At 40.7% G+C, this 12,708-nt stretch overlaps 1 protein-coding gene across 2 annotated transcripts in view; it reads right to left on the bottom strand.

Moving 5' to 3' along the window:
* The window catches only part of LOC108698063, a 35,162-nt gene extending 23,349 nt beyond the window's left edge, over positions 1 to 11,813 (bottom strand). The window contains exon 1 of one of the 2 annotated variants that reach the window (XM_018229034.2): positions 11,021 to 11,813. The gene's annotated coding sequence lies outside the window, so the exon portion shown is untranslated. The remainder of the gene's footprint in view (positions 1 to 11,020) is intronic. The other variant, XM_018229030.2, reaches the window with a different exon arrangement.
* Positions 11,814 to 12,708: the final 895 nt, after the last annotated feature.

The following is a 12,708-nucleotide window of genomic DNA, read 5'->3' as shown; positions in this document are numbered from 1 at the left end:
TGTGTGCGTCAGTTGCCTTATTATCCTTATTCGTATTGGCCAATTTCCATGCAGAACACATATGGCGCCATCTAGTAAATGGTTCTCTGGAACTTCTAGATGATTAGATAAGTTTTCAGTGCCAGAATCTTTTATCCCCATTGAAAGAGCTTTACTCCAATTAGTGTATTAAATGAATTCACTGTGCACCCAGTTAATCCTAAAAGTGGCACAGATCCAGCACCAATCCAGACACGGCATGAGACTAGGTGAAGCGATTCATCTAATTCATACTCGCTGCATCGTTTTCAACAACAGCACTTTATTCTGCACAAAAAGCATTGTATGCATTAATATTACACATTGATCAGTTGACTAACATCTTGTTTTTTCTTATGCCCATCATTTACAGATGGTTCAATCTCTATTCAAGCGCTGGTGTAGACCAAGTCTATTCATAAATTGTCCAGATAAGAGGTACCCAACTTTTCATACCGGTGAGCCACATACATATGTAAAATGAGCTGGGGAGCAACACAAGCATGAAAAAGTTGGGGATACCAAATAAGGGCTGTGATTGGCTATTGGGTAGCCCCTATGAGGACTGGCCGTCTACAGGAGACTATTTGGCCGGACACTTGTTTTTTATGCAATTAAAACTTCTCCAACGTCTCCAATCCAGCGATTCAAAAATAAGCACCTGCTTTGAGGCCATTGAGAGCAACATCCAAGGGTTTGGTGAGCAACATGCTGCACGAGAGCTACTGGTTGGGGATCAATGGTCCATATACACAGTCATGTCCCCCAGTTACAAAATGGGGGATGGAGTGATCTGGGCAGAAACAGCAAGAGCACAGGAGGCAAACATTGGTGAGGTCCCTGAAAGCAAACAATACCAAGCAATGACCATTATGTTGTACCCACACTCACTCCTGTTCCCTTCAAGCAATAATATGAACAACCCAACAATGGTGCCCGTTTGCATCCCTATGAGGCTATGACTAAGTGCCCTGAATCGGTGCGAAACGTGTAGGGCGGATGGAGATGCAAATATACATTTTTGATTTAGTATAAATAAAAATATTTTTTAACTAACTTTCTTTGGTCCTGTGGATCCATTTGAGTGCCAGTCGGCCCTGCTTTTTCCAAACATTAGTTTGCATCCCTAACCAGCATGGCCTGCTCCATCTCCACAAAGAACTATGGACAGATTTTAAAAATTAAACCATCAATTAGATCTTTAGTGTCAGTATTTTAGATTGAAGAGGTAAAACTTCAAAATTCCTGGGTGCTGTATTAGACATATTAAAGTTCAGGGGTCCTGCCCAGAATTCACTTGAAAACCCAAGTATGGCCATCCATGAGCATTGATAAATTACTGAATCTGTCCACAACCTCTTTGTTGACTTCAAGTACATTATAGTTAATATTTGTATGTAAACAACAAGCACAGACCTCGTGCCTGTGAATTTCTTTTGAGGTAAACAACATTTGTTATTGTTGCTCTATTACATTCCATAAACTGTATCTAAGTCGAAGTCATGCAGCGTTGTGCGCGCCTATTTGTCCAGGAGTTGGACACTGTAATGTAATATGTTACAGACTTGTAGATTGTTTCTCCTTTTTATAATCTTTGTTTTGATTTTGTGCATGTTTGGCCTCAAAAGAAGTGGTAAAAGTTAGGAGCCAATGTTAGGATTATGTTTAACATCTGAAGATGTTTTGGGTTATTTTTACCTAGACAGGTAGGCACGTGCCAATTATATACACAGGTATGGAACCTGTTATTCAGACTGCTCGTGACCTTTTTATTATTTATTTGTGACAGTTTTTCAATTATTGACATTTGGAGGCACAATTAACAACATTCAAAATTTATGTGAGTTTTTTTTTTTTAGTCAAATGAAATTGATTTTACTCGAAATACGAATATTTGATTATTTATTATAGAAAGCAAACATCTTAAACTCGGATGATTTTTACGGAGTCGAAAACTTGAATCCAATTCAATCACACACGAGTCGATTTTCTTCTCCAAAAAAAAAAAACTTGAACGTCAGGAAGGCTGCAAAGATCTCCTAATTGATCCCCTGGACCTCTCCCATTGACTTATACAGCAATTCGGCAGGTTATAGTTGGTGAATAGTCAAATTCTAATTCTTAAAGGGTCAGACAATGATAAATCTTGAAAATCGAATTTGAATCTTTTTTTAAAGAACTCAAATCGAGTTTGGATAATTCCGTAGTCGAATTTGACAGTTTTGACCATTATAAAAGTGAAAATTGGAATTCAAAATTTCAATTTGATCCTTAATAAAGCTGAATCTTAAAGGGGTTGTTCAACTTAAAAACAATTTTTTTCAGTCAGAAATAAAGACTTTTTTTCAATTACTTTCCATTATTTATTTTTTACCAAAATGTAATTTTAAAGTTGAATGTTCTTGTCTCTGGTGTTTGCACCTCAATTATTGAGCTGCCAGACTCAGATTCTAAACTGTTACAATTTTGCAACATTTAGTTGATACATTTCTCAGCAGCATCTCTGGAATATTAGCAACTATTGTATCAAGTCTAACAGCTGCCTGTAATGAAACTCAGGGATTCTGCTCAGCAGGGACAAAGATAAGAAATGTATCAACTAAATGTATCAATTTAGAACAGTCTACAGGGTCGGCGACCCCCCTTCCCAGAGCTGCTTTAGAAGGTGAAAAACTCTACACTTCAATATTGGAAAAACGGTGAAAAAGTTGTTATTTCTGGTGATCTATCTGAAAACAACTAGTTGTCTGAAGGTGAACAACCCCTTTTAAGCTTTCATTTTTAATCTTCTTGTTTCTTTCTAAAGCTGCACTGGGAAGGGGGTCACCAACCCTGTAACTCTTCTAAATGATACAATAGTTGATACATTTCATATCTTAGGCCCTGCCGAGCCGAATCCCTGTGTTTCGTCAAAGGCACAATTCTGCTGAGAAATGTATCAACTGAGATATATATATAATCCAATGATAAAGGTGCACACCAGGATTTTTCAATTAAAACTTCAGGTTTATTAAATAATTTTAAAACAGGAACCGGCCAACGTTTCGGTCTTTCTCTAAGACCTTTATCAAGGTTGATAAAGGTCTTAGAGAAAGACCGAAACGTTGGGCGGTTTAATTGAAAAACCTGAAGTTTTAATTGAAAAATCCTGGTGTGCACCTTTATCATTGGATTATGGATAATGCAGCTTTTTTAGGGTAGCACCCAGGTATGTGATTTATACATATATCTTTTGAACATCTACTGGTTGGTGTGCGTTAGGACTTCGAATCTGTATATATATCCTGGCCCGGGAGTAGGTAGCGACCCCAGCCCAACCACATTCTTGCAGAACGTAGCCCAAACCAGTGGTTGTTAGCAAAGGAGCAGCCTCTATGGGGGATAGTGCAATGGCACACAGGTGTTGGGTTACAGTTCAGTGTTGACATGGCTACTGTTCAAGCAAGTTTTTCCACTTCACCGGGCCAATTTGTTAAAGGGACGTGATTACTTTTGAAATGTTATTGTCATCATAAAAATAATGCAAAATTAGTTTTTTTATCTGTACCATTTTCCTTAAAGGGGAACTACACACACACAGTTTGTGTGCCACCCCCCCCCCCCAGTTATAATGACACTAAACGTAACTGTGACGTGCAATATCCAACTTGCCCTATAGAAGGCCAGCCAAGTGTTAATGGAATTGCATGACATACACACACCACAATGCACGAGGATTAAGTAAGTATCAGTCTGGCGTCACGTTTGGACCCACAAATTGAGGTGTGTGGGAACCTCCCCATGTAGGGACAATGGCAGGGTGTGGGACAAGATACCATGCAAAATCACTAATATTTTATTATCTGAGGTTATAAGCATTGCATTAATCGTGGTGAAAATTCTTACAAAAGGGGCGCAGCAGCTGATTAAATACTTTAATCTCAGATAATAAAGGTAAATACAAATCCAATAAAGCGTACGCTGACGTAAGGCAAAGCTAAAGTGCCATTCAAGTCAAGTGCATGAGCCCTGTTCTCAGCAGAACTGGTTTCGTTATGTAAACATGCACATCCATTGCTTTTCTGTCTGCTCCTCTGGCCAATTCTAACAGGCTTTACTGCTTTCCAGGCTATGAGGAATATTCTGAAATTTGTATGTAAATGAGTACAGCCTGGGAGTGACATTTCCACGTCTATCAGCTTGTATAATCACTTGCAAGTGCTCAGAAACGAGTTGCCATTAACAGAGATACGTCCAGATCCTGCTCGGGTGCAACACCACTCTTCATTTATTTATACAGTGCAGGTATGGGACCTGTTATCCAGAATGCTTGTGTTCTGCGGATAATGGATCTTTCTGTAATTTGGATCTTCATACCTTAAGGGCAAGGTCACGTGTGGAGTTTTTAAAAAAAAATACGCCAATGAAACCACACACGCATGATATGCGTTTTTCAGCCTGTAATTTTCTTTTCCCAACATGCATTTCTGTTTTTTCTCGTTCCCCACAATTTAGTAAACTTTTGCGCAAAAAAGCCTAGCGAAAAACAATTTACATGCAGAATGTAGCCGTACTGCTTGTCAATACGCAATGTAATTACGTCGCCAGCATACAATGGCGTAAATACGTATATGCGCAATCCATCTTGTGAGTGTTTGGCCGCCATGTTAAAAATACGCAGCGTATTTCAAAAAAGTGTATTTCCAAACCTGCGTATCCCGTTCAATAATATGGCGTTTCCTTGGCGTATTTGAAAAAAAAAACAAATACTGGCATTGCGTGGCGGATGTTGGCTTGCAAGCGCCCTGAGGGAATTGCTATAGTGCATATTTCATTATTTTCAACACGGCTTCATTTTGTGCATGTTTACGCTCTGCTGTACGTTTTTAAAAAACGCAACGTAAAAATGTCACGTGTGACCTTGCCCTTAGTCTACTAGAAAATCATGTAAACATTAAATAAACCCAATAGGCTGGTTTTGCTTCAAATAAGGAAGTTTGTTACAAGGTACTGTTTTATTATTACAGAGTAAAAGGAAATCATTTATAAACATTTGGATTATTGGATAAAACAAAGTCTACGGGAGACAGCTTTTCCTTAATTCGGAGCATTCTGGATAATGGGTTTCCGGATAACGGATCCCACAATTGTACTTGGATCCTAAGGTGTTATATAGCATTTTAAAACTAAGTTTGTTTTTTTAGCCTTTAGTCTTGGGTGAAACAGAAAATTTAAAATATTTTTTGAATAGGTTGTACTAAGAAGGCATACAGAATGTTTTTGATATACAGAATAGGCATACAGGCTGAAGGCTATACCAAGTAGGCATACATAATAATAATAATAATAATAGTAAAATATAGGGCAAGAAGGACTACAATGTATTAATCATTCATGCTGAAATATTACCTGTATGTTACACACTCATTGCTTACTAGCTGCTGCCACCTCAGCTCCCTAGCTTGGCCATGCTCCTATCACAGGGACTGCTCCAGTCTACTAGACATGATAGGGAGACTGGGTGATGAAACCAGGAGCTCACTTAACACTGTGAGAGAGGGCAAAGATGGGGTTCAGACACAAGCTGGAGTCAAAGGCAAATTTAGGGGAGGAATTTACAAAAGTGGTGATATTGAGAAAAATTAAAAATGGAGATAAAAATGTCGGATTTCCCACCAAATTCACAACCCTCTATCTCCACTTTTGTGAATTTGTCTTGTAAACAGAAAGTTTTCAGATTTTGTCTTTCACGTGACATTTTAGGGCAGAGACACACTCAAATTCGGGGGGGATTAGTCGCCCGGCAACAAACACCTCTTCTTCAGGACGACTAATCTCCCCAAACTGCCTCCCGCCAGCTAGAAAATAAATCGCTGACGGGATGGCACTCGGAACGCTTAGTTTTCCGAGGTCGTCCAAAGTTGCCTCACGAGGAAACTTCGGAAAATGGAACACTCAGAGTGATTCCGCTGGCGATTTACATTCTAGTCGGCAGGAAGGCAGTTTGGGGAGATTAGTCTCCCTGAAGAAGAGGACATTTGTCGTGACTAATCTCCCGAATCTGGGCTTGTGTCTCTGCCCTTAAAGACATTTTTTCTGAATTCGTCTTTAGCTCTTACTACACCTGTAAGTCAGCATCAAGTTGGAATTTATGGGAGAGGGTTCCTTTTTTACCTAGGAAAATTATACATCATTTGCCTACATGTTTGTGTAATTACAATTCTGTAAAAAGATATAAGGGTCTAAATACAAGAAATGCTATTTTGCATAATATAGGGATTTGTATCAGAAATAGGTTTTATTATCTTAGGTCAAGTGTCTAATTGCTGCTAGAACTAAAAAAAATGTCTGTGAGGCTTTAGGCTAAGGCCACACTAGGCGATAGCGCCGCGATTTGACTCGCGGCGACTTTTCGCGGCGACTTTTAAGCCGCAATCGCTGGGGAAACTTTTGCGCTGGCGTCTATGGGGAATCGCGAAAAATCGCCAGCGTAAAAACACACGCGGCGATCTTTTTTCTATTGTCGCTCGAAATCGCCTAGCGAGGCAATTTCGAGCGACAGTAGAGAAAAGATCGCCGCGTGTGTTTTTACGCTGGCGATTTTTCGCGATTCCCCATAGACGCCAGCGCAAAAGTTTCCCCAGCGATTGCGGCTTAAAAGTCGCCGCGAAAAGTCGCCGCGAGTCAAATCGCGGCGCTATCGCCTAGTGTGGCCTTAGCCTTACTTTTCCTTTAGATAATATGTTCACTCAAATTGCTAATATTGCCTCATTAATTAAGATAAAACTAGTAAAATAGTGCTAGTTAAAAACTTTTTACATATCAAATTGTATAAAATACACTTTGTTTTTGTTTAATCAGTGTTTTACTTGTTTTGTTAATGAGGCTTTTAAACCTATAGGGTTAAACAGAAACTTGTGCACCGACTATAAAATGCTAATCCCTATTAATATGTTAATACTTCCCCAATGGGGAACCTACAAGAGTTGTAAAATGAAGATTAGATGAACCAAAGCAGAGCAAGTTATTTTAGAATTGATCTGAAACATGTGGTAGAGTTATACTGAGCTTTACTCCATGTTTAAAACGCTGTTTTTGCACAATTGGTATGTCGTTTGAAAGAAAAACATATAAAAGTGTCTGTAAACTTTCTTTCACTAAAATATGAAAAGTGGCGGCTGAGCCGGAATTTAGGTGTAGTTCTGTTTATGAATATGGAAAAAATAAAATTAATTTTGTGAATTAATGAATTTGGGCTGCAGCTCCAAAACCATAGTGAAGGTTGCAATGGGCTACGACTTCACTGGAGCACAACAGAAGTCCTTCAGGAAAAGGCTACACGAATGACTAGACAGCCAACATGGCTTGAACACCACTGGGCACAGACAGCTTTCCTGTAGATGCAGGTTTATCTGGCTGAGCGATAATATAAGTAATGAAAGAAGAAGGAAGGGAATGGAAAAAAGGGATGGGATATGTGAAGGAACATTTCACAGTGTCCTGTACAAGAGCCACTGCCCCAAAAAATCTCCAGATTCTCCAGCAAAGGCCGTAGCCGAAGGCCGCTGGTTACGTTTGTTCTACAGAAGCAATGCAAGGATTTATTTTAGCAACATCATAATAAAAGCTGAAGAGGGTGGTTAGCTCATTATGTTCCTGCAGATTCCCAATCAACCTACTGCTGATCTGGTAGAATAAAACAGAGAGGTTATTCATACAAATAACCTTGAGCAGCCTCATTAGTTAACATAGACACACAAACCGTTTTAAATTAATCTAGTGTCTACCACTATGAGTAAGGTTTTGATATTTTATGAGTTCTTTTCAGTAGGCTGGTACAGAAAAAAAAACATTTACCCATATCTTTTAACCTGTGGGCTAGGACCTCAATTTTTTTGTAGTCTTGAGGCAGACAGACAATTTCATTTGATTTGCTTGAGAAAGAAGGTATAGAAACCCATCCTACCAGCTGTCAGGAGACGTATTCCATCAGTCAATTTGCCACAAGTCCACAGAGCATCCAAAACCCTAGGTTCCATCAACTTTCACAATTTCCCAATCTACTTTTTTTTCCCTGTTTTTACAACCTCACATAGAAACACAGACTCCTTGGGTGTGTGCCACAAGCTCTCAGACTTAAATAGGAGAGCTAGAATGGTGAGAATCAGATCTCTTGTTCATGAGTTTCCTTCTCAAGCTACAGAGCTGTTTATGGACACATGAATTCAAGGTGTAGTTGGTATTTGCCCCTTGTCCTGCTTTGGCTTCCTGGAGGATGGGCCACTATAGGAGGCAGCTGGCGGATGTTCTTTATAAAGCTAATATGGCAAGAGTCAATTATACAGCAGAAGGTGTAGAGTAAAATTTGTATTGTGCTTTTGATGTGTACTTTACAGCTGAAAGAAGAACTATGAACTAGACCCTTTTTATCCAAGTTCAGGGGGTCTCAGGAGGAGCATAGAAGCATAGCTAGAAGTTACCGGTCTCCACAGTAGAATATTTGTTTTTTTGGAACATACGCGACCGGCGCAGGCGACAGTTTTGTATGGGCGCCTATGTAAAAACGCCTGTGCTAACCACACGAGGCGATGCGCTTTTCAACAGTCGCCTGAAAATGCCTGGCGAATATAAATAGGCAAAATTATATTTTCATCCTTAGAGTTTATACCCTTTTTTATGGAAGAGAGAACTTTATTTGCTTTAGTGGCCACAGAATGACACTGCCTGGAACTAGACATCGCTGTGCTGTATCAGACAGACCAGGCTGCTTTCTATGCAGACACAGATCCGAGCAGTTTAGTAATCAGCCCTCCAGCGTGTGACTCTACAGGTGCTTGCCTTTAAATGGATGAGGTGGCAGCCCTGCCTGAAACAACACAGATCCCTAGCATTGCACCTGCAGCTTCTGCCTGCTTTGTATCGCTGAACTTGCTCATGCTAGAGCTCCAGAAACTGCTGAAAATGACCACATTTTACCTGAACTGAAAACATAATTCCATACATATTTTATGAGAACAAACTTGCTTGTACACTATAGAAATAACCAAATGGCACATTGTGTATTGCGTCAGCGGCAGTGTTTTTCTTCAAATTAATATAAATAAAAGGTGCTACGCGCTCTTGTGACTCGTATGAACATCATAAAAATTTAATATATATTATAATTTTGTAAAAAGTACAACTGAAAACACAAATTCCCCAATTCACACACTGTAGCGCTGTGTGGCAGAGTGTGGTAAATCTGTGCAATACCAGTAAGGATTTGCACAATTTCCAGTGTTCTTTTAGTTACTAAGTATTTCCAACAGATACAAGCAGATTTTAGGGAGTGCAAGCACTGGAAAGGCTTGGGTACAAAATATAAAAAATAAATGGAGAGCACACAATTAAGGAAATGTTTAACAGGATAAAAGTTTGATGTGCAAGGACCAAAAGTTACCCCCACATTGAGTAACAAAATACTTGCAGATCGATGAATTGGGTTCATATCCCATTGACAAAGGCCAATATGCTGAAACATTGGGGCTATGCTCATTTTTTGGTAGGTGTATCTGCTCCTTGTCTTTTTTTGCTCTGTATGTTCGATTGGTGGTATGTATACACGTTCCACTATACTATGTGCATATATGTGCTTTTTTTGATTAAACATTGTAGTGTATTTTATATTGACTCTACATATAGAAACATTTTTGTATACCACCTGTGTATTTGAACACAAAGCGTGCAAACACATTTCATAGATTTGGGTACAAAATATCCCTGGCGCAGCCCATGAACATGTTATCTGCTGCTTAAGCGCAGGCATCACTAATCAGGCGCTGGGTGAATGTCAGGCAGGTGGGCTGGGGTAGATCGGTGCCTCTTTATAGGTCCCTGGTGAGGCCTCATCTGGAGTATGCAGTGCAGTTTTGGACTCCAGTCCTTAAGAGGGATATAAATCATACCTCCCAACATTTTGGAAGTAAAAAGAGGGACAAAAAAAATTTTTCCGCATGTAGCGCAGCAATTTTTTGACCACACCCCTTTCTGTGGCCATACCCCCTAATTACCATGTTTGTTTTACAAAATTTGGCAGGTTATGAAAGTTTGAAAATATTTCTCCTTATCTAAACTGTGTTTTTGTGTCTCAAAATTGTTACAAAGTATCTTATTTGCACCTGTTAGCTGTTCTGGGCTCTCTGCTAAAAGCCAATTAAGTGAGAAACTTTGTTTCTTTTTCTGGCTGTTCAGCGCAGAGAAAAGAGGGACTTTCCAGTACAAATGAGGGACTGCGGGTTAAGCTGTCAAAAGAGGGACTGTCCCTCTGAAAAAGGGACAGTTGGGAGGTATGTATAAATGAGCTGGAGAGAGTGCAAAGACTAAGTGCAGCTAAATTGGTTAGAGGGATGGAAGACTTAAATTATGAGGGGAGACTGTCAAGGTTGGGGTTGTTTTGTCTGGAAAAAAGGCGATTGCGAGGGGACATGATTACACTTTACAAGTACATTAGAGGACATTATAGACAAATAGCAGGGGACCTTGAAGTAAAAGGTATAACAGAAGGCATGTCAAGTACAGCTGGAGCCCTGTCCAAAACATTGGAAAGACGAGGGGCAAATCCCAACAGTACAACTAGTACAATCTGTAGAATTATTTTTTATTGGGGTAAATCACCCCAGTGATACAGCCAAGTGCCCATAGAAAACAAGAGATGGATCATTAGATGGTAGTATAAAGCACAGCTGGGATGTAGCCACTTTTAGTCTCACGCCATACACAAAGCCCTTATACACTAGATATATTATATTATATATAAAATACACCCTGTATATTACTTCTCACCCTGCAGTCCCCTCAAACACAAACCCAAGAGGCCTTTTTGGAGGGCCAATCATAACAGAGCAGCCCATCCATGTGAAGCTACAGACTAAACGATGAATTCTATAGGTTGAGTGATTAAACTGAAATTTATGGAAGTGCTGGAAAGATTTGCCGTGCTAGAGGCACCTGTAGGGAGTGTCCCGCCCCGGCCTCTGTAGCTTACCTGCTCAGCTCCATGCTCCTCACAAGCCTTTCACGAGAATGTCCCGTCCCGGCGTCCGTCGCAATCCTCGCGCAACCCGCAGCAGCAGCAGCAGCACCTGTGAGTGAGAGGCGGGAGGTGAGTCAGACACTTGAGCGGTCACGTGACCTCACCTGGATGAAAAACTATCGGAAAGTTCCGTGTGCGTGTAACCCTTTCCCTGCCGCCTCGCCGCGACCGGGTCCAACCAGAATGGAGCTGCCTGTGTCCGTGGGGAATGCTGAATAAACACCGTCACGCTCCGCTGGGATGGGGCACGTTGTACATAGTTATCCTCCTGCTGCTGCTGCTGCCGCTTATTACTCTTCATTAATTGTAATTTGTACTGGAACTTGTCCCCCCCCATATACTGAGAGTTGTAGTTCTACCAGTTTTCTTTCGTCCAACTTTGCCTACAGACAGATTATAATATTACTGTTATACAAGAATTTAGCTTTCACGGGGAATTGCGCCCAATTGTTGATAGAAAAAAGGAACATTTTATTTAGAATAAAAGACAATATATTTCTAAGCAACTTTCCAGTATAAAGTAAACATCCCCATTGATTTATTGGTAAATATTCTGCTCTAAGTCGTATATCCAGGCCATTCGCTTCTGTTCTCTGCTGCGATTGTTCCGCTAGAATCCATTTTGTATTCGCAGGTCTCTAAATTCACAGGACAAACAAGGCCAGTGGGGGTGACGGGTGTCTCTGTACCAAGGCCTGTCCCTGATTGGCTATTATTAATGCCTAGGATTAAGTAGCAGAGGGTACGAAACGCGTAAGGCGGAATACCACGTGTATGTCTGTCTTTTTAACAAGATTTTTGAATAAAAACATACTTTTTAAGATATTATAGAGTTAAGGGATCATTTTTTGGGTTAGGATACATGTACCCTTGGAACCAGGGGGGTTTATCCCAGCCCCTTTTGGACAGGCACCGTAGACTTTAGCCCCCTATTAGTATTTTTCTGTGTGAGACACGTCTGGAGTGGGAGTTAAAATAGGCCCTGGAATTCCAAGTACACAGGGGCCCAAATATCCCCCCACCGGCCCAATAAATAGTGATTTCGGCATTTTACACCAGCCACTCTGGCATTTGCCAGAAGCCACTGATTGCCAGTCAGGGCCTGGTGTGAGATATCCTTGGACAGTGGTGCAATGCAGAGGGGGGTACAGTGGGAACTGGGGTCTTGGCTGGAATAGAGGTAACTTGACTTCTGCTTAATAGTTTCAACAGTAAGCAGAGGTAGTGCAGAAATCGCGACCAAAAACTAGGTAGATGCCTAGGACACATTTAGGAAAGGGTAAAGATGGCCATGGCTGATAAAAGCTGCTGATAGCAAGCCGGCAGCTTATTGGTCTGTGTATGGGGCCCTCCAATGGGCTTCCCTGACTGATATCTGGTTCAAAATCATCCTGATATCCATGTCAGGTTTAAAAATCCCATTGGGCAAGGACCACATCAGTTTTTTTAACGGCCCTCTCTCAGACTGCTCCCCATTGTGAGTACAAGAGGACAGGAAAGTTTCAGAGTGCTCCGCCTAGAAGTATTGCCTTGGGCAGCAAAACTACGTGACCCAGTTCTGAGGAATCCGAAAGGGACTGGGGGAAATATAAGGCACCTTACCTCTGAAACCTTACCTCTGCCAAACCATTCCCGGTGTA

This window comes from Xenopus laevis, chromosome 1L (genome assembly GCF_017654675.1).
Source record: "Xenopus laevis strain J_2021 chromosome 1L, Xenopus_laevis_v10.1, whole genome shotgun sequence".
Taxonomy (NCBI): domain Eukaryota; kingdom Metazoa; phylum Chordata; class Amphibia; order Anura; family Pipidae; genus Xenopus; species Xenopus laevis.
Note: the sequence above shows the minus strand (reverse complement) of the source record. Positions and strands in the feature narration are given on the sequence as shown.